Raw genomic sequence first — 23,360 nt, 5'->3', positions numbered from 1 at the left:
TGTTTTTAACAAGTCTTTGCTCATTGTAGTTTTAGTCCACTCTTCTAATAGGCTAATACCACACTTATGTATTCATCCTTACATTTACCCTTTTCCGTCTTCTTTTGTATGTCCTTTAAAAATCTCAGTCTTTAGAAAGCATCTTGTATAGCACATTGAGTTATATTAGCATATGTTCTCTCCCATTTTTTTTCCCCCTCATTTGTGATTGCAGTAGTGGGTTTTATTTTTTCACCTGTCTTTCATTTTAGAATCTCTGCCTCTGGGAAATTCTTATATTTTCTCTGAACTGCTAAGCAGCCTAAGGTGCTTGTCTTACTTTGCTTTTGGTTTTCTTCCTTGGCCGTAATGAACTCTAAGGTGATACGTTGAATTTTCCCCAAGGTTCCTGTCACTTTGACTTCACTAACACATTCCTCTTTGTTGGTAAGAATTAAGCCCAGGGTAGCCCTTCCATTCTTAGTTTCTTTTGCTCTCTGAATGATGAAGTTGCTGATAGGCAGACGATAAAGGAGAGGAGTGATTCCTCAGGGCAGGTTTTAATTACTTTATTGTCTCTTTGGGTTTGCTGAATTCTTTTACTTAAAAATTTTTGCCACGTCTCTTTTTATCTTGACCTTTCACTTCAGTCAACTTTCTTTTCATTTTACTTAACATTTCCATCATTTCTTACCTAGAATTTTTAAGTTTGGGTATTTCACTGAGAGCACAGAGTAGATGTATTCTAAATTTTCTTTTGTCTTGAGGATAATTTCCCTTGTCTTCCTCTTTTATTGTTATACAGTCTTTTAATTTTGTATTTTTTCTATTTACTTATTTTGAAAGACAAGAGATTTATTCAGTCCTGGTGTTTGTCATAAGTGAGATATATACATATCTATATCCCTTTTGAGCTCTGTCACTATCAATTTTGGAACCACAGAATTTCCCTCTCAACTCTTAAAGTGGAGGGCAAGTATCTTGCTGAATTTCTGGGCTACAGGAGCTATATATTCATTTGGGGCAACTATTCTCCTATTCCTATTGTTTGATCCTCTACTCCGAGGTGAATTTAATCTTAGATAATTTGAAGCAATTCAGATTCACTTTTCTAAAAGAGACGCATAAAACCTAATCTCTAGAATAGCCTCTGCCAGTGTTTTTTTGTGTTTCTGCTCCTACTGTTGGGGCTCTAATATCCCAGGGCACAATATGTCATTCTTCCCTTGTCCTATTTTATCCTGTGTTGCATTTCTGGGAACTAAAATCTTCCAACTGAGGGTAGTTAGAAATATATTGCTGGGAGGTGGCCAGGAAATATCGCTGGCTATCTAAAAAGCAGCTGCTGTGCAGTAACAGGGTGAGAGCTGACTTTTTGGTTGGCTCTCTCAGGCTCAGGTCTCTGATAGGATGTCAAGATACATGGACGTGAGGGTCTGGCTCTGTGGCTGCTTTAAATTTAGGCACGAGGGAGTTCTAGGTCCCCCACCTCCCAGTTTGTTCCATTCATGAAGTAAGATAAGGTAGAGTGGCCAGATTTAGCAAATAAATATACAAGACACACAAGTTTGAATTTTAGGTAAACAAATTAATAATTTTTTTAGTATGTTTCTGGCATAGGACATATGCCAGAAAACTAATCATTGTTTATCTGAAATGCAAAGTTAACTGGTCATTCTGTATTTTATCTGGCAACTATAAGGTAAGAGAAATTCCCCCCCCCCAATGTTTGAAACCATTAATGAGGTCTTTATCCTTTTGTGTCTCAGGTACTGATGTAGCAGGGTCTTTTTCTGGTTTTGTAAAGGTTGCCCTTCACAGTCTTTCTTCACCTTCAGGGCTGGTCAACACTGGGAGGACTGGAAGAAGTTTGTAGAGTCTGGGAACCTTCAGAGAGGAAAAGAGTGAAGACCTGGACTCCTTCCTTGCATTTATTATTAGAAAGTTTTTTGTGCATTGAACTGGTCCCTGTTAAAAAAGGACCTAGTAAGAAAAAACATCAAAGACTTCAGGCTAGGACTCCTTGTTGTAGCCTGCATTGCCCAATGGGAGAGGCTGTTTGGGCACTTGTGTAACTGGAGGCAGAGGCCCTGCTGACCCATCCGCTTGGTGCTTGGTGAACTTAAAAGCTCTAGGCATGGCTGCCATGCTATACCTCTAAGGGAGCAGGCTGCTTCTCTCTTGAAGAATCACTGTGACCACTGTATTTGCAGCAGCAAAGGCAAGAGCACAGCAGGTGGAACGGTCACATGGAACTGCAGGGGATCAGTTTTCATGAGTAAACTGTGCCAGGAGCAGAACAGCAGCAGCCTTCAACAGGGCCCACTTGTATTCTAATAAAATTCTCTGGTTTTCTCTCTCTGAGGTATGTGGATCAAGAGGCCCCCAGAGTTCTTGAACAATTTGAGGAATAAGAGAGATACTGGGCTCCCTGCCAGTCTGGCAATTGGGAAGTGGTTTTAATTTGAAAAATTAATAGATGGGACCTCCTTTTTACCCCAAACTATTGAAGTAGTTCCTACTATTAGCACATATATACATATATTTTACAAATATGACATCATAACATATATTGTTTTATAATAGCTAAGTTCTGTAAAAGTTTCTTTTTTCTTTTTCCAAGATGTCATGACCTGAGAAGACTATATATATTTTCCTGTGGTCTTGTGCTCAGCAGTTTTAAAAATATAGCTTAGATCAATAAATATATGTTAATGGAAGAATATCAAGTTTTGTGATTCTTTACAATTCTTGCATATTTTTCATCTTTTTCAGTCTGTATCCATTAATATCTTTAAAAGACCAAGCTCAAAATTTCACCAGTAATAATTAGTCATCCTTGGTAATTTTAAAAATTTTGATTACTTGTTTAACTTTGCTGCCTTAGTTTATATCATATAATCTTGCATTTATACACATGCTAAGTTAAAACATATTGATTGTTGATCCTCTTGATTGCATTCTTCTAGGGAGAAATATAGGATCATGTTTATTATGGTCTTAGGGTAGGAAATAATTTCTTAACTAAGACCCCCAAAACATAAGCAATGAAGTAAAAGACTGAAATATTTAATTATATTAATATAAAACCCTTCTTTGTGGAAAAAAGTAACATAAAAGAAGATAAATGAAAGCTACCAACTGAGAGGATATATTTATAAATCATTCATATAAAATGGATTGCATTATTTTTCCCCATTCTTTTCCTTCCCTGTATCCAGGCCCTTTGCCATATGATGTTGCAGTTCTTCCCACTAGAGGCAGAGTATATTTCCCTGCACCATTAGTGTTAGACTTGGTTGTGTGACTTGCTTTGCCCATTGAAATGTGGCAGAAGAGGCAGAGTACTAGTTTGAAGCTTATATCTTAAGAGGCATTGTGTTTCCCATTGTCCTTGTATTTTTGTTGTTGCCATGGGAAAAACATGGTTCTGGTAGCTGGCTTGTCCAAGGAGGATGAGAAACATGTGGAATAGATCTGGATTCCAAAACTACAGCTTGGAGTAAGCCCAGCCAGGCCCATTCTGCATTAGCTGACCCCCAGCCAACCTGAAAATGTACAAGAGAGAATAAATGTTTTATCCCACTGAGTTTTAGGGTGGTTTCTTATGTACCCTTATTGTGGAAATAGCTGGGTCATAGACTCATTCAATGAAAATGATTTAAGAACTCCTAAAAAATTAATGAGGAAAAGAACAATCTTAACAGGGAAATGGGTCCATGATAAGTGAAAAAGTAATTCATAGATGAGAAAATTGGAATGACCAATACATAAGTGAAAAGACATTTAGCTTGTTTCACTAGTTATCAGGTAAATACAAATTAAATCAATGATGAGATAGTTTATCATACCTATTAGATGGGCAAAAATTAATGTCTGGCAATAACCTAGTATCTATAAGGACGTGAAGAAAATAGAACTTTTATATACAGATGGTGGAATGTTTAAGAATATAAAGAGAGGGACTTCCCTGGTGGTCCAGTGGTTAAGACTCTGGACTTCCACTGCGGGGGACACAGGTTCGATCCCTGGCCAGGGAACTAAGATCCCGCATGCTGTGCAGCATGGCCAAAAAAAAAAAAAAATAAAGAATACAAAGAGAGACATAGTAAGCAGGGAGAGGATATTTTTGAGGAATATAATTGACAAAGGATTATATATAAAACATACAGAGAATTTTTGGAAATTTGAGAAATTTCCAAAACAGGCAACCTAGGAGAAAAATTGGTAAGAAAAATATAGGTGAGCAGTCCACAGAAAGGAGTGTTTTAAGCTAGTTAACCTAAAACAGATCACCAATTACATTGGTAATCAGAAATGAAAATTAAAACAACAATGAGATCAACTTTGTACCTCCCATGGTGGCAGAAGTTGAAATGTCATGCAGTATCTTGTGCTGGTGAGGAGATGGGGACATGTGAGTCCATGTGGTCTGCTGGTAATATTTTGGAGATGAATTTGGTAGTATTTGTTGAAATTGAATACTCGCATACATTCTGACCCAGAAATTCTACTTCTGAATTGTATTAGTTTCTAGTGCTGCCATAACAAAATACCACATGCTGGGTGGCTTAAACAACAGAAATTTATTTTCTCATAGTTTGAAGGCTAGAAGTCTAAGATCAAGGTGTCAGTAGGTTTGTTTTTTTCCTGAGGCTTCTCTCCTTGGCTTGCAAATAGCTGTTTTTTTGCTATATCCTCACATGGTCATCCCTCTGTGTGTGTTGGTGTCCTTACCTCCTCTTCTTATAAGGATACCATTTATAGTGAATTAAGGCCCACCATAATGGCCTCATTTTAACTTAATCACATCCTTAAAGACCTTGTTTCCAATAAAGCCAAATTCTGAGGTACAGAGGGTTGGTACTACAAACATGAATTTTGAGTAGGACACAATTCAGCCCACAGCAGAATATATATATATTAGAGGAACTCTTGCATAGGTACACAAAAATACACGTATGAGAATGTTTATTATAGCATTGTTTCCTATAGTAAAGGGTTGAATACTACCTAAACATACTTGAATAGGGATATGGGCAGATAAAATACATTATAAATGAGTCTGATAAAATGCTACAAATGCAAAATAAAAGAACAAACTAAATCGGTCACATTAATTGAGAACTCATTTTTCTCAAATAATAAGAAATCTGTAGGTGAGAAGTTCAGAACTGATAACATCAAAGACCTAAGCTCTTTCTATACTTCTGCTCTGTCATCTTTCTTCCTCAGGTTTGCAGTAAGACTGCTTTATGTCCAGGCATCATACCACAGATAATAGAAGGAAGGGTGAAGGGCTATGGCAACATTGTCTGACATCCTTTTTATAGGGAAAGCAAAAGCTTTGCCAGAAACCCTCTCAGCAAACATCTGCTGATAATCTCATTGGCCAGAATTCTGTCGTATGCCATTCTGAGTTGCAAAGAAGGCTGGAAAATCTAATGTCTTGCCTCCATAGCAGTGAAAGGCAAGGGGGAGCTGGGTTTATGTATTGAGTGAGCTAACCTGTGGTTATAGTTTGACATCAATAGACTGTGAAAATGTAATGTTGAGATGAGAAAGTGAGAGAGAGAGAGAGAAAGATTGAGAAGTAGGAAGAGATGGGAAGTACAATACTGTTTGTGTAAATTTAAAAATCCACACACACATAAGGCCATATACCATTGTAAAGATATATACCATTGTAAAGATATATACCATTGTAAAGGTATCTACCATTGTAAAGGTATATATATCATATGTAAAAAAACTTACGGAAAGTTGATTGGAAAGGTACCCATGAAATACTACAGATTGGATGCCTATAGGAAGGAGGGAGGGAAATGGAACTGAGGCTAAGGGATACAGAATATGATAAAAACAACAACAAAAAACAACCACCAAAAAACAGGATTTTCACAGACCAGTTGCATGAATTGAACTTCACAGAGGAGCATGATTGATTGTGTCAGTCTAATTCTTTGTATTCAAGACCCAGAAGGAAAAAAGCTGGGATGAGTCAGGTCATGTGTGTGGGTTACTCAGACTATTGGACAAGGTCATTATTTAGAGTAGAAAAAAATGTGATTCACTATGTTAACAACTGAGTTTAATTATTTTCCTTTACTCTGTGATAAGCACCATTCTTTTCACTACAGTTGAAGGTCTGATGTTTAAGTTTAGGGACGGTAGCAGTTATTTTTTGGATAATTTAGGGATATTGTAAGCTTTGAAACATGGATTTTCTTTGTGTTTGTACATATTTTTCCTGTGTTCCATAATGCAAAATTAGTAGAGTTGACTTTTAGAGGGTCAGTGGGGACAAGAGTAAAATTAACCTGGCTACTTGGTAGTGAAATCCATCATGCTCTAGTTTTCTGCTATTATCTTTGGAAACAGAGAGTGGGAGAAACATTTCCTTCTTCTCTTTCTAATATAGTCTCAGTGACTGACTGGCTCTCTGCTCTGGAATGAAGCGGATTGGCACAACTCCATAAGTCTTATGTGGGAACAAGACACCAGAGGACCCTTCCTCCCTTCCTTCCTTCCTTCCTTCCTTCCTTCCTTCCTTCCTTCCTTCCTTTCTTTTTCTTATTGTCATTATTTTGCTTTTAGTTTTGTATTCTGTCCTTAAACCATCCCATACTCAATCCTCTAAATAACATACACAATTTATTAATATGTGTTAGTATGTCTTGTGTTTATTAAGCATTTGTTATGACTTTGGAAGCAGCTTTTTTTTTTAACATCTTTATTGGAGTATAATTGCTTTACAATGGTGTGTCAGTTTCTGCTTTATAACAAAGTGAATCAGTTATACATATGTTCCCATATCTCTTCCCTCTTGTGTCTCCCTCCCTCCCACCCTCCCTATCCCACCCCTCTAGGTGGTCACAAACCACCGAGCTGATCTCCCTGTGCTATGCAGCTGCTTCCCACTAGCTATCTATTTTACGTTTGGTAGTGTATATATGTCCATGCCACCCTCTAACTTTGTCACAGCTTACCCTTCCCCCTCCCCGTATCCTCAAGTCCATGCTCTAGTAGGTCTGTGTCTTTATTCCCGTCTTACCCCTAGGTTCTTCATGACCCTTTATTTTTTTCTTAGATTCCATATATATGTGTTAGCATACGGTATTTGTTTTTCTCTTTCTGACTTACTTTACTCTGTATGAGAGACTCTTAAGTCCATCCACCTCACTACAAATAACTCAATTTCGTTTCTTTTTATGGCTGAGTAATATTCCATTGTATATATGTGCCACATCTTCTTTATCCATTCATCTGTTGGAAGCAGCTTTTAAGCTCTTCCATTTTAGGACCATGATTCCTTGTTACCTAATTATAAATTATTATCATGGATGGGGTAGAACTTCCCTTGGTGAAATGGATTTAATTTGCTAAATAAAAATGTGTGAACTTAATGACTCTTCACCAGCTTTTAAATCAGATGGGCAATCTGTTATCTTTCACAGCAGTCTTCTAAAATTCAATGACATCTGGATTTGGAAAAGTAGAATTCCACAAAGAGAAACTTATCTTTCCACAAAATAGCAATAATTGACTAATGAGTTATTTAATACTATAATTAGCACTCCATTAGAGCCTATGAGTAATTTTATAAGTAATTACCCTTCATATCAGCTTTATAGGTCTCACTTCACATGAAGAAACCAGGGTAAATGGGAGTCAATGTGGACAAGGCCAAGCAAAGTAAAGTAGGGCTTGAATCTGAACTAAGTTTGTCTTGCCTTTCTGCCTATTCTTTTCACGACTTCCCTTCTTTTCCTACCCCTAGTGGGTACTTGTTTTGCAAAGTACTATCTTTGGCGCCTTATCTCCCTCTACTCAGCCTTGGGAGAGCTCTTCTACTCTCATGGTTTAAGGCGTAACACGGATGCATAGCTACCATATCTTGATTTTTCTCCTGAGCTCCAGGATTCTGAATTTCTAGCTCCCCATTGTTTTTCTAAGCCACAAATAGAATGGAGTCTAATAAGGCCTTTAGATATAGGTTCTTAAGGCACCTGGAAAAACCAAAAATCATTAAATGGGACGCAGTTCAGGAGTGCCTGTGTCAGGGAACCAAACTCTGAGTTGGAAAGTAAAGTGGAATTAAGTGGTTAACTGAAAACAGAAAAAAAATATTAGTTATCTGTATATTCTAAAATGTGTGGGTGATAGGTAAGAAGGATAAGCAAATTACTTGCAAAACAGACTTTTCTGTTTCCTCCTGGATGCTTATCTTATAAGTTAATTTGAGAAATAATTTTAAGTATCGCTTTTATATTATAGAGAATACATCAGTTTAGAAAATTGAAGTTACAAAATTTTATGAAAGAATCAATAACAGTTGAGATGTTATACTTTATTTCCAAATGTAAAATATAAGTTTTAATGGCTACCATCAGTTACTATATGAGGAAAGAAACTGCCATATTCAGGTATTAAAAATAATTTTATAGAGTGAAGAACCCCAAACTTGCTTTCATTATAAGGAATAGAATTCTCTTTTAAAGAAGCTATAATTTCCTATTTTGAATCACAACTGAGGAAGAGAATGATTATTTCTTTTCTCTTTGGAAAATTTAATACTTTCGTATAAAGGATATGTCATTAGTGGCAAGCCTAGGAACATGAGAAGAGAGATCACTCTGAGCCTTTAGATCTGTTTTATTTTTGCCATAGTTAACAGTAGACTTGATGTTTGTGATAATAGCTTTAGAGAAGTGTGGAAACTTTTTATCTTTGGTCAAGATAAATTTGTGGTAGTTAATGATGTTAGCTAATTAGATAGTAAGATCTTTATTTTTAGAGTAAATCAGGCAAATCAATGTTCATGCTTTTCCAAACTGAAGTGGGTGTTAAGTTGTAGAATAAAGAATTTGCAGCTTGTATGAGGACTTTGTTAGTCATAACATTTCATGCTCATGAGAAATAATGCAGTGATAACAGGAAACATATCTTCTAATATTACCTTATAGCTCCTAATATATAATCGACAGCCAATATTAAACAGGGCAATTAGAAAATATTAAACAGTTTACAAATGTCATTTGTAAACTTTGAAGATAAATTAATTATTTTGTTTAATAGGGCAGTTTTATTTTTTGGAATTTGTTTTTGGATTTTCTAATGGGGCTTAGAATCTTTATGTAGAGTTTTTGTTGTTTGCTTTTTTGTCCCAGAAGATCTAGGGTTGTGCAAAGTCATTGTGATGATTGAACCCAATTCTGATGCATGTGATTGAGTTGATAGAGGAAGAAATAATGGTAGACTTTGTCACAGATGAGAAATATTAAACACTAATATGGGCTCTATAAGTCACATTTATATGGGCAAATAAAATGGGATATTTCTAAACACATTTAATAGGGAAAGTTGAAATGGTGTGCCCCAGTTCCTAGTTCAAGTATAGAAAGAAATGTCATTGGACTCAATACTGTGGCCTTTCAGAATCAGATGATACCCTCTGCTGGCTAAATGTGGGATTGCGTTTAAAAATGAATGGCTGGAAAGGAACTGCATTTCCGGAGAGACACATCAAGAGGGCTTGAAAATGGGCACTCCAGAGGAATTCATGACAGACCTTCCTTGCCATATGTCAGCACCCCTGATGAACAAAATAGTCCAAGAGAATCCCCAACCAGACCCTTTTGTCTACATGGATGATTCCAGCATGAACTTCGAGGTTGATTCACAGATACCATCTGGTCCCACAAAATGGAAGAAGCCTCACGAATGCACCTCATTCACACACACACAGCATGAAGAGTTGAAGGTTCTGTTTAGCTGTAACATGTTTCCAGATAAAAACCTCCAGAGAGAACTTGCTTTAAAACTCAGCCTACCAGAACGAAGAGTAAAGATTTGGTTCAGGAATTGGCGGTTCAAAAAGAGGAAGCAGCAACAGCGACAAGAGCAGCAGTCGGTCCTTCCAGCCAAGAATGTGCCCACAGCATCAACCAGTCCTCATTCTTTTCTCCCTGCAGTTTCAGATTCTTGTAGCTCCCACTCACCTCAGCCCTTAGACCCTTTCCATTGGGCAGGGGACTCTATCATCACTGAGATTGCTACAAGTGATGTCCAAATGCAAGATCCTCAATTGGAGAGGCTAGTGGCCTCAGTTCCTGCTTTGTACTCTGATGCCTATGACATAGCACAAATCACGGAACTGTACAGTTTTCCTGATGAGGATGAGATAGCCAGCTCTTCTTTCCACTCTCTGTATTAGTATCTCTCACTGACAAGGCCCGGTTAGAATAGAGTTCCTCTCTTAGCATCTTTGCTGATCCAGCTGTAGGTTTATCTCCTGGGCAAACCTGCTTCAGTATGACAAACTGGAGCTTTGCAGCCTACAGTCTGAGAGACAGCCTGGAATTCCAGAACCCCTCCAGTATGGTACACTTTGGATGTCTCTGATCAAAGTACTAATAAATATCAGACAGTAGAGAAAAAGGATCTTCTTGCATCTTGTACATGCTCTTGCCTTTGTCTGCTTTTAACCCAAATATCTGGCTCAGTGTTGCTTTGATTTCCATGGAAATGTTGTAAAAACTAGGAGTTCCCTGCAAGTATAGCTCAGTACTACACAATCATCCCCACAACTCTCCCTGGAGAGGCCTTCCTAGTCCCTTCGATGGCCAATGAGACTCCAAAATTCCCTCTTCCCAAAACTATCTTTGACTTTTTAAAAGGTCAGTAGCCTTTAGGCGTCATCCACTTTTAATGGCAGCAGGTTTATAAACTTACATTTCCAACAAACTTGACAGTTAAGCTAATTTTCCAGCTTTATGATTAATGAACAAAATTAATGGCACTTCTCAAAACCAATAATAAAGAAACACATAATAAAATAAATACCTCTCAATGAAAAATATAAAGTATCTAGGAATTAACTAAGAAAATTAAGGCCTCTGTACTGAAAAGTTTAAAACTTAATAATGGACATTGGAAATGTTTTCAATAAAAGACATTTGAAGCCATAAAATAATCAATTTAACAGGGTTAAAGTCATATGAAGCATGTTCTCCAAACACAATGGAATGAAAATAGAAATCAATAGTAGAATAAAATTCAGGACATTCACAAATATATGGATATTAAAAAGCACACTCCTAAATAACCAATAGATGAAGAAATCAGAAGGAAAATTAGGAAATATGCAAAGATGAGTGAAAACAAAAACACAATATTACCAAAACTTATGAGATGAGGCTAAATCAGTGCTTGCAAAGAAATCTATAGCTGCAAAAGCCTGTATTTAAAGAATAAGATCTCAAATCAACCTTTTTTTAAATAGGAGGGAAGCTGGCATAGTTATATTAATATCTATCCAATTAAACTTTAAGGCAAAACATTTTGTTGGAAGTAAAAGTATATTAGACAAGGGTAAAGGGAGCAATTAACCTGAAAGATACAATAATTCATTGTATACATTTAACATATTCCCAAAATACATGAAGTAAAAATTAACAAAACTCTTGGGGAAAATTAACAAATACATAGTCATAATAGATGATTTTATCCATAGGTCAAATGAATAAAAATTTTGTATGGGTAGAGATTTTAACTGTACAGTTAATAGGCTTGATTTAATGAAAGTACATAGATTTCTGCATTCAACTGGTAGAGAACACACATTCTTTTCAAGTGCATAATGACTACATATTAGACCATGAAGCAAATCTTAACAAACTCAATAACATACAAACAGCATTCTTTGATCATAAGGCAATTTAATTAGAAGAAACTCCAACCTCTCCCTCAATTTAGAAAGTAAAAAGAACATTTCTAAGCATTAATCAAGATTGGAGAAATTATGTGAATAATCTGGCAGCATACATTATATAATAACAATAACTGGATCAGCATTCACTGGGGGAAAGTATTAGAGATAGTGGCAGTAGCAGGTTTGAATGTCCTGTTACCCATCACATTCTGGGTCATCACAGAGGGATCTTGCAGGGCAAGACTGCAGACCTAGGGTAGAGACATTGGCCCTTAGGTTGTGAGGTTTTTTGCTTATTGGTTTGTTTTAAAAATTACTTTTGATTTTTTTAATAGTCTTATTTTTTAGAGCAGTTTTCATTTCACAGCAAAATGATCAGAAGGTACAGAGATTTCCCATATAGCCCCTGCTCCCACATACACACAGCATCCCCCACTATCAACAACCCACACCAGAGTGGTCCATTTGTTATAACAGATGAACCTACACTGATACATCTTTATCCCCTGAAGTCCATAGTTTACATTAGAGTTTGCTCTCAGTGTTGTACATTATACGAATTTTGACAAATATGTAATTGTCATGTATTCACCATTGTAGTATCATATAGGAGAGTTTCACTGCCCTAAAAATCCTCTGTGCTGCACCTATTCATCCCTCCCTCTCCCCTAATCTCTGGCAACCACTGATCCTTGTCTCCATAGTTTTGCTTTCAACTCAATAACTTTTCACCCTAAGAAACTAGAAAAAGAAGAGCAAAATAAATCCAAAGCAAGGAGAAGTAAGGAAGTAAAGGCTAAAGTGGAAATAAATGAAATAGACAATAGAAAAGCAATAGAGCAAACCAATGAAATCCAAGCAAGCTAGATTGAGAAGAAGAAGAAGAAGAAAAAGAGGGAGAAGAAGAAGAGGAAGAAGATGAAGAAGAAGGGGAGGAGAAGGGGAAGGGGGAGGGGGGAGAGGAGGGGGAAGAGGAATCGAATTACTAGAATCAGAAATGGGATGTAACTACCAACCTTACAGAAATAAAAAGCATTATAAATAAATATTATGAAAAAATGAATGGCTTTTTTTTGTTTTAAAAATAGGGCTGATGGGGCTTCCCTGGTGACGCAGTGGTTGAGAGTCTGCCTGCTAATGCAGGGGACATGGGTTCGAGCCCGTGGTCTGGGAGGATCCCACATGCCGCGGAGCAACTGGGCCCGTGAGCCACAACTGGGCCTGTGAGCCTGCGCGTCTGGAGCCTGTGCTCCGCAGCAAGAGAGGCCACGATAGTGAGAGGCCCGCACACCACAATGAAGAGTGGCCTCCGCTTGCCGCAACTGGAGAAAGCCCTCGCACAGAAGCGAAGACCCAACACAGCCAAAAAAAAAAAAAAATTACAGCAAATCAATAACAGAATTCCATGTAGATATTAAAAAAAAAATAGGGCTGATTGTTGTGTAAAAGGATTGAACAGTGCAGAGTATTGTAAGATAATATAGGAAAAATTATAAATGTGAAGAATGAAGCCAATGTATCACTTAAATAAATATTTTCCAAGTGAAACTAATATGGAAATACCCATAATTGAAACTTCCTAATCCAATGATCTATTTTTAAACAATGGAAGTAGGTCACAGGGAATAAACACAGCAGGGGCAAAATATATAGATCTCCTGCCCCATCTTCAATAAGAGATTTGAATAATCCAAGCTATTTAAATTACTTTTATTAGTTAAATTACTGTTGTAAGAGTGATTGGCAAATCTCTAGAGGTGAGATAAGAACTGCTTTTCTCTGGGTACCCTGACCTAATTTCTGTTAAAAATAATTGGAATAGTCTTAAGTAATTTAGAAGTTTGATAGGTACAGGGAAGTATCATTTAGCATGTTTGTTTTAAATTTTTTCTTTCTATATTTTAAATTCTTAAAGTCTGTTTGGAATTTACAGTGTTTGGGGCACATAATGACATGAAAGTTATGTTTAAAAGCTTGAATTGGACAATATGTTATTATTTCATTGCAAACTTGAAAAATATAATTTCAATCTGATTCTACTGTTTAATGTTGCCTTTCACTGGTATGTTGCTTTAAGAGCACCCATCCCCCTTTCCTGTTTGAGCCACTGTGTCCTGTCAGTCATCCTGAAATACACTAGGGTGCTTGTCAGGCTGTTTGCTTACAAATGCATCATAAGCCAAATTGTGAGCCATAATAGTGGCACTGAATTTCTAAACACAAGAACTTGCTTAGACAGTTGGTTTAGTATCTGTATATGGGCAATACTCTGTCCTGCAGTAGGTGAGTGAAGTGTCAAACTTTTTAAAATCAAACTTTGCTATAAGGCAAATCCTAATTATAGATTATGTGTTACTTGGCTAGATAACTTTGGGGGAAATTAAAGGACATTATTTCTATAAAATGGATGAATAGAAACTACTATGTTGTGCATTTATTACTTTTATAACTAATTTTTCTTTTAACAACACTAAACTCTAAATTACTTTATGAAAGTTCCAATTTTATATATACTTTTCCAAGTAGATTAGCAGGCATTTCAGTTTTAAATAAAAATGTGATTCTCTTACATACTTTTTCTTTCACGTCAATTGAGGCAGACTCAGTTGAGCAGAGGCTCAGTTCTGGTATTTGAAGTATTTATTAGTGGCTTTAAAAATAGCGCTGAAACAAATTCTTGTGTGCCAATGCCCAAGCTATAGTAGTTTTATATCAAAGCACTTAAAAATTCCTTCTCTGTAGCTGAGCTATTACTATTTGAGTAACTGTATACAAGACACTGGAAGCTTTACATTCTTTAGACACAAAAGTTATGCAGCAAGCAGGTTCTTTGTGCAAACAATTTAATTTCTGTTATGGGCCTCTAAACTTAAATTGTGCGTGGATACTTTTCCTCTATTTTTCTGTATGCAGCCTTAATATTTTTAAAAAGAGAATTAATAAAACCAAAAAATAGGAACTTGTGATTTTGATACTTGTATGTTTAATATGGTAGAGAATAGTTAAGAGGCTGCAAGTAGTTAAAAGTTTTAAGGCTTTATCTAGGGTAAATGAGAAGAGATTGCTTTTGCAGATATATGGAATGATGATTTATTTATTCCTTACCTTGTTCTAGAAAGGATTCAAGGTGACTTACAAGGCTATGTGAAATTCAAAAAAGGATAAAAGTGGAGTGAAAGTAGAAAGAAAAATACGTATGAGATATAAAACACAGCCAGGAATAAGGCTGAGCTGCAGCAGTTCTTGACTATGGTTTTATGACACTGGTGTATGATGGATTGATGGGAGAGAAAATATAGGGTTTTATATAGAAATCTTGTGGGGGAATTTCATGCAAACTAGCTATCTCCCTTACCAAGGGTGGCAGTCCAGAGTGGGAGAAGTATGTTGGACAGTGAATATTAAATATACTTTAAATGTCACTTGTGTTTTAGTGGGAAAAAAAGTGGAGAACTGCTGCCCTTTTAACCCACATGCTGATTTATATAGGCATAAGTGTGGCTTTAAGTTTTCTAGGAGCAGAATAAAATTTGGTCTGTTAACTAAATTCAGAAGAATGATTAAAGAGGCATAGTTTTTTGGAAACAAGAAGTTATTTAAATAAGGTCATATATCTACACATTAGAACAGACATGATCAAGCCCATGTTTATAATATATCTGGCAATTTTGTATGAATCTATGAATCTAGTCCTGGTATTTTACAATTTTTCTGAATAGGTTATTTGCTACTTTCCTTCCTTTCACTCAATTTGGTTATAAATTTAATTTGAATTTCAACTTCTGTTCGATCACAATTAACTGGATCAATATAACTTGGAAAAAAGTTGTTGGGTAGGAGGAAGGAATTCAGAGGCAGGACTTCTTAATGTACTTTGATCTTCAAATACTCAAAAACCAACTACTGTGTTGAAGATGCTGGACTCGGTGTTGCACACCCTGCTAAACCTGGCTTGTATAAGTGAACGAAGTTATAAACTCACTGGTTTCACCCAACAGTATTGAAAAGGGACGAAAGTGTAGCAGTTAAAGTTTTGCTAAGGATCTTCAGTGATATTTTCAGATGTTAAATTAACATGATGTTAAATTAACATGATGAGTCAGGACCAATAATTTGGCTCCGATTTTTTAAATATTCCGTTGTTAAGAATAAAATCAATAAGAAATGATTATCTTTAAAAAAAAGCACTACAAAAACAAAGCAAATACTCAAAGCTTTTATTTTTGTAGTTTTGTAAACACATATGCAGGTTGACTTAGAGTTCTTGCCAGAAAAAATTATCAATCGGATAGATAACACATCAGCTGCATGGGATGAGATTGTGGATAACTTGGACACACATATCTGAAACGTGGGAAGCAGATATTCTTAAGAAGCTAAGTAGGATTTAGGCACCAAATAAACTGAGTGATGTACCAGAGTGGTCAAGGACGCTTAAGAAAAACAAATTACCTTTCGAAAGCATTAGTTCAGAGATCCTAGTGAGAGATCTATTCAAAGAGCTTATAGAGCCAATGGATATCAGTAGAAATCTGTAATTATATAGTAAATGAAGTAATCGAGAAATATTTTTTGTGTCACTGGGGTAAGAGATAAACAGAAAAGAGTTTTTAAAAGTCAGATTTATTAAGGAAAAATTTATATGCATTAAATTCACTCTTTATAAGTTTACAGTTTGATGAGTTCTGACAGTTATACACAATCATATATTCACCACCATAAACAAATAGAACATTTCTATTTGAGTCAATCCAAAGTTTCCTTGTGCCATCTGCAGTTATCTTCTCCCTTAACCCTCAGTCACTGACAACTACTGATCTGTTTCCTGTCCCTATATTTTTGCCCTTTCAAGAATGTCATATAAGTGGTATCATGCAGTGTGTAATTTTGTCTGACTCTATCAGTTAGCATAACGCTTTTGTGAGATATTCATGTTGATGCCTGTATCTATTCATTTTTTTCTTGCATAACATGTGACAGTATGATGGTATCGTAAATTGTTTATTTACCTGTTGATGGAAATTTGAGTTGTTTTCAGTTTCTGACTCTTGTGAATAAGGCCCCCATAAACATTTGCATATAGGTCTCTAGGTGGACATATACTTTCATTTCTCTTGGGTAAATGTCTAAGGAGTGGAATTGCTAGGTCATAGGGTGGGTGCATGTTTAACTTTATAAGAAATTTCCGAGCTGTTTTATAAAGTGGCTGTACCAGTTTTCATTTTCACTAGCAAATGTGTGAGATATCCATTTGCTTCTTGTCTTTGCTAGCTCTAGTATTGGCAGTCTTTTTAATTTTAGCCATTACAGTAGGTGTGTAGCAGTATATATTATGACCTTAATTTGCGTTTCTCTAGTGACTTAGGATGTGCATTTTTCATGTGCTTATATGTCATCTTCTTGGTGAAGTGTCTTTTCAAATATTTTACGCATTTAAAAAACTGAATTTTTTAAAAAAGATTTTGATTTTTAAATATTATTTATATTTTCTGGATACAAGTCCTTTTTCATATATGGGTTTTAAAAATGCTTCATCCCATCCTTCAGCTGTGGTTTGACATTTCATTTTCTTTTCTTTTCTTAAAATATTTATTTGGCTGCATGGGGTCTTAGTTGAGGGATCTTCGTTGTGGCATGTGGGACCTTTCGTTGCAGAGTGCGGGCTCTTCCTTGCAGCGCATGGGCTCCTCTGTAGTTGTGGCGCGCGGGCTCAGTTGACCTGCGGCATGTGGGATCTTAGTTCCCCAACCAGGGATCGAACCCGCATCCCCTGCATTGGAAGGTTGATTCTTAACCACTGGACCACCAGGGAAGTCCCTGCCATTTCATTTTCTTAACATTGTCTTGCAGAGAGCAGCAATGTTAAATTTTGTTGAAGCAGTTTATTGATTTTTTTTTTCTTTTATGATCACGCTTTGGATGTATCTGAGAAACCTTTGCCTAACCCAAGGTAACAAAACTTTTCTCCTATGTTTTCACTGAGAAATTTAATAGCTTTAGATCTTATCTTTAGCTCTATGGTCCATTTCAAGTAAATGTTTGTATATGGTGTGAGGAAAGGGTCAAGGTTCCTGTTTTATGAGTGGCTGTTCAATGATTTCAGCACCATTTGTTGAAAAGACTACCTTTTTTCCATTGAGTTACCTTGACACCTTTATTGAAAATCAATTGTCCATTTAATATTATGTCTAATACACAAGTCTGGGTTATCTCACTTTTGGTAATGTTAAAATTGATCACTGCATTCATGCTCTGTAAGCCTGATTCTCATAGTTCCCTATTAATCAGTCAGTTAATGATTTTAGCCTTCATATTGGTAATTATTGTATAGCCTATTATTTTTTAAGGGGTTGTAAATGGTGACTTTATCATTCTATAATTCTTTATTAGTTTTATCAGTTGGGATCATGCTATAAAGAACTCTTCCCTTACTATTTCATTAGTCAAAAGTATAGTTCATACCAGAAAATCAGGAAAATACTTGATTATTTCCCATTGTTTATCAATTTTCAGAAAAAGAGGATGGTGTTCTAGCAACTTTGGAAGGTGACCAATGAGTTTTTTTTTTTTTTTGAATTTTTATATGTGAGACATATTTCAGAATACTGTAATTTTTAATTCTTTTGATGCTCAAATTTTCCCATTTTTGACCATTGAGAACCCCTTTAAATTGTTTACTAAGCATTTTGACAAAACCCAAGTGAGCCTTGATTTCTAGCACAAGAAGATGTTCTAGGCTCATTTTGTACATTTCCTGCACTAGATCTTCAATCAGCCTTTCCACCGAGGAGCCTAAGTCTTTTTAGTGGAAAATAGTATTTAGGGAACATAATCTGTGCACCAGGTTGCCATTGTTGCCCAATTTTAAAATTTTTTTTGTGAACATAGCTAGGAAATAGATTGTTTTTTAGGAAGGGAAAAATATATAATCAGATCATACTGATATTTCCAACTCAAAATAAGATTATAGGGCTTAATTTAAAATTTTTGATTTTATATTTGTATATTTTTTCTTATTTATTTATATCAAAGTATAGTTGACTTACAGTATTATATTAGTTTCAGGTGTACAACATAGTGATTCAAAAAATTTTAAAAAAATATTTATTTGGCCGTGCCAAGTCTTTGTTGCCGCACACAGGATCTTCATTGTGGCATGCAGGGTCTTTAGTTGCAACATGCAGGATCTTTAGTTGCGGCGTGCAAACTCTTAGTTGTGGCACGTGGGATCTAGTTCCCTGACCAGAGATCAAACCCAGGCCCCCTGTATTGGGAGCATGGAGTGTTAGCCACTGGACCACCAGGGAAGTCCCTCAGATTTTTTATAGATTATACTCCATTTGTAGTTATTATGAAATATTGGCTATATTCCCTGTGCTGTACAATATATCTTGTAGCCCATTTATTTTATACCTAGTAGTTTGTAGCTCTTAATTTCCCATCCCTATCTTGCCCTTCCCCTGTTCCCACTGGTAACCACTAGTTTGTTCTCTGTATCTGTGTGTCTCTTTCTTTTTTGTAATAGTCACTAATTTGTTTTAAATTTTTTGATTCCACATGTAAATGATAACATACAATATTTGTCCTTCTCTGTCTGACTTATTTCACTAAGCATAGTGCCCTCTAAGTCCATCCATGTTGTTGCAAATGGCAAAATTTCATTCTTTTTTTATGGCTGAGTAGTATTCCATTGTATTTATATACCACATCTTCTTTATCCATTCATCTGTTGATGGACACCTAGGTTGCTTCCATACCTTGCAATTGTAAATAATTCTGCTATGAACTTTGGGGTACATGTATCCTTTCGGATTAGTGTTTTCTTTTTCTTTGGATATATACCCAGGAGTGGAATTGCTGGATCATACGGTAGTTTTATTTTTAGTGTTTTGAGGAAACTCCATACTGTTTCCCACAGTGGCTGCACCAGTTTACATTCCCATTAACAGTGTACAAAGGTTCCCTTTCTCTACATCCTCGCCAGCATTTGTTATTTATGTTCTTTTTGATGGTAGCCATTCTGACAGGTGTTGGGTGATATCTCACTGGAGTCTTAATTTGCATTTCTCTGGTGATTAGTGATGTTGAGCATCTTTCATGTGCCTGTTGGCCATCTGTATCTCCTTTTCTCTTATGCTGGAAATCTTATTTCCTAATAGCATGAATATAATTATTTATTTGCTTTAGCCTAATGTGTTTATACACATGTATGTATACATATATAATAAGAATATATATATCACACATATATAATAAGAATACTAAGTGTAGTTTAAAATTACTTTGACATTGTTTTTGTCCTGGAGGATATCCCTCTAGGATTAGAGTAAAAATACTGTTTGTTTTTTAACTTAAAAAAAAACTTTATTTTTTATTGAAGTATAGTTGTGTACAATATTATATGTTTCAGGTGGTTCATAATTTTTGTAATTCACAATTTTTAAAGGTTATACTCCATTTATAGTTATAAAATATTGCTTTTATTCCCTGTGTTGTACAATATATCCTTAAAGCTTATTTTAAAAATATTGTGTTTTGTAGTTCCTTGAAATTATTTCTGAGTGTTTATGAAGCTAGTGTGAAATATAGTTAAGGTTTATTTTTTTTGTTTACTTCTGATTTTTCAGGATTGATTTATGAGTTAATTGCTTTTTACTTACGTAAAACATTTACGTGGCTCCAACGTCAAAACTCTAAAACTAGGTGTATTCAGAGAAGTCTAGCATTCATCTCTGTCTCCTCTGCTCTGTTCTTTCCCTCGTCCTGAGGACAACAATTTTAATTTGTTTTCGGTTTATCCTTCAGGTTTTTTTTTTTTTTTCTGGTTGTTATTCTTGTTGTTTTACTCAGCCATAAAAAGAAACGAAATTGAGTTATTTGTAGTGAGGTTGATGGACCTAGAGTCTGTCATACAGAGTGAAGTAAGTCAGAAAGAGAAAAACAAATACCGTATGCTAACGCATATATATGGAATCTAAAAAAAAAAATGGTACTGATGAACCTAGTTGCAGGGCAGGAATAAATACGCAGACATAGAGAATGGACTTGAGGACATGGCGGGGGGAGGGGGAAGATGGGGTGAAGTGAGAGTAGCATCTACATATATACACTACCAAATGTAAAATAGATAGCTAGTGGGAAGCAGCAGCAGGGAGATCAGCTCGGTGCTTTGCTATGACCTAGAGGGGTGGGATAGGGAGGGTGGGAGGGAGGGGATATGGGGATATATGTATGCATATGGCTGATTCACTTTGTTGTACAACAGAAACTAACACAGTATTATGAAGCAATTATACTCCAATAAAGAAGTATTTAAAAAAAAAAGAAAGTATAAGCAAGAATGCAAGCCTTTTTGCAGTCACAGCTTTCTTATGTAAAGGTGGTATAACTCCTCTGTTTCCTTCATTAATCCTTATTCATATACATTTTTTGGTTCCTCTCCTTTCTTCTTTTTCTCTCCCTCTCTCTCTTTTTTTTTTTGGCACTTTTTATGTAGTGTTCCCATTACTGATAGTTATGTACCACCAGACATTTACTGAACAGTGTAGGGAGGATCAGGCTTGGGCGGGAGTGAGTTGAGGTTGTTGGCAATTTTTACTTTCTTACCAAAGTTGTTATTTTTTTGCTCCTAGGAACATTTTCCTTTCATTGTTTGGTGCTCCAAAATTCAGTGTGCTTCATGGTAAAGTCCTTTAAGCCACAGACTATTAGCACTGTGAGCTGATGATTTAACATCCCTTCTTTCCTTGACTCTACTTGACCTCTAGCAGTTCCCCTGGCTACGTGGGCTTAGTCACAGACAGAAATGGCATGTCATCGTGCTAATCCTGACTTCTCACTTTTGTGATTCTACAGTCTCAAACTGGGTCTTTCAAATAGGGATATCCTCTTTGATTACTGTACCTATCCATGCCCTGCATCTTAATTCTTTAATCAAAGGACGCTTGGACAGGAATTTCAGGGTCGTGGCACTTTTAGAGAAAATTACTTCCTGTTAAGGTGTGTATAGATTTTCACTTTCCTTTTTAAAAAATTTAGTCAAGATTTCATTTTATTTCTTTATTCGTAATTTGGGGTAATGCCAAGTTTCCTTGAAGATGGAGGAAATTTTGATTTTGAGTTTTTCTGTATTCCATTAGTTTTGATGGAAGGAAGTGACATAAACATGCATTTATTCTACCATATATTATAATAAATCCTAGGAGATGGTAGGATGATGATGGTGATTCTCTTAGAGTTCTGTATAGTGTACAGAGTAAAGCATTGCTTACTTCTGTCATGAGTGTGTATGTGCTTGTGTGTGTGTGTATGTGTGTTTATTAAGATGTAAAGAGGGTTGCTTGAGTTGAGGTTGAAAAGATGAGGAAGTATTTGTTGAGTGGCTATTGGGGAGGAGTACTCCAGGCAGAGGGAACAGAGTGAATAAAAGTTTAGGGGAATGAAAGAGTATGGTCCATTTAGAGAACTTCAAATTCTTTAGCATGAATTGAGTACAGGGAGGAGGTGTGTCAAAGACAAAGAAGAAGCTGGAGAGATAGGGCAAATTGCCTCGAGTCATTCAGTGGAGCCTGAACTTTATTGTGTCCAGATGAAGAATCATTGAGGGTTTTAAGCAGGGAGTTGGTGTAACATTATCTTATTTTATATTAGAGACATCACTCTGGGAATAGTTTGGAGGGTGAATTGGAGGTTGTGAAAAACTAGAAGGGAGACCAGTTAGGGTATCATTGCAAAGTTTAAGTAAGTCTAACCAGGGTTGAACTGAGGAGGTACCAATGTGAATGGAGAGGAAATGGCCAACATGAGAAAAGTTAAGGAAGTAGAAGCTGTGTGACTTTTCCACTAATCTGATATGAAGAGAGAGGCAGAATGAAAGAAAATATTCTGGGATGACATTCAAGTTATGGGTTGGGTGTGGGTGCCCACTGTGTGGTGATGTCATTAATCTAGATCAGAACTGAAGATGGCGGTAACAGGTTTTGAGGAAGAGATCATGGAGTTCAGTTTTGAGGTGCCTGTGAGATGGCCCAGTGGGAAGTGGATCTGGGGGCTCTGAAGCTCAGGTGAGAGGTCTGGACTGTTGAATCAGGCTGTAAGTTGAACTGAAACTCTAGGATGAGATTGTTCTGAAAGAACTATATAGTGTGGAGCAGAGACTAGCATGTAAGGGATGGATCCTGGGGTTTAGACCCCTAGTTAACAGGCGTTAGTAGATAAGGAGGAGCTAGTAAAAGATACTGGGAAAGAATGGCAGAAGGGTAGAAAGTGGTATTTTGAAGCCGGAGGAGAAAGTCTTTTGTTTACTATAGAAAGAATACTTAGCATGTGGGATGAGAAATGGTTAAATAGGGTTAATAGGTATATAGCTAGAGTTCCTGGAGAAAATTTTAAAAACTAGTGGTAAAATAGTGAACTTGGATGGTTAGATTGAAGATTCTGGCAGATTTAAAACCTCTCTTCAGAGAATATGGAAGAATGGAAAACCAGGAGTCAGAGAAGCAGCTGAAGTTCTCAAAACAGTTATATACTATCGGTTTCCCCCAGTATATTAATAGATTTGTAGAAAAATGAATGTAGTGTTTTCAGAGACTTTGGTTTTATTTTCGCTATTATGATAAGCAGGCTCTTATTTATTTCTAGGTAATCAGAGAACAAAGAAGAAATGGGA

General features: G+C 36.2%; 1 protein-coding gene and 1 pseudogene across 2 annotated transcripts in view; both read left to right on the top strand.

Annotated features, from left to right (window-relative positions):
- CTNNA3 (catenin alpha 3) overlaps window positions 1-23,360 on the top strand; it is a 1,596,010-nt gene that overhangs the window by 14,134 nt on the left and 1,558,516 nt on the right. Inside the window, exon 1 of one of the 2 annotated variants that reach the window (XM_029245645.1) lies at window positions 13,895-13,975. The exons of the other annotated variant lie outside the window; for it this stretch is intronic. The gene's annotated coding sequence lies outside the window, so the exon portion shown is untranslated. Of the gene's footprint in view, window positions 1-13,894; window positions 13,976-23,360 lie in introns of those variants that run through there. 2 annotated transcript variants of the gene reach the window in all.
- LOC114883276 lies at window positions 9,521-10,383 on the top strand (annotated as a pseudogene).

The sequence above is a fragment of the Monodon monoceros genome, unplaced genomic scaffold, assembly GCF_005190385.1.
Source record: "Monodon monoceros isolate NGI ecotype Baffin Bay Population unplaced genomic scaffold, NGI_Narwhal_1 Super_Scaffold_4, whole genome shotgun sequence".
Classification (NCBI taxonomy): domain Eukaryota; kingdom Metazoa; phylum Chordata; class Mammalia; order Artiodactyla; family Monodontidae; genus Monodon; species Monodon monoceros.
This window is presented reverse-complemented; position numbering and strand designations above follow the sequence as displayed.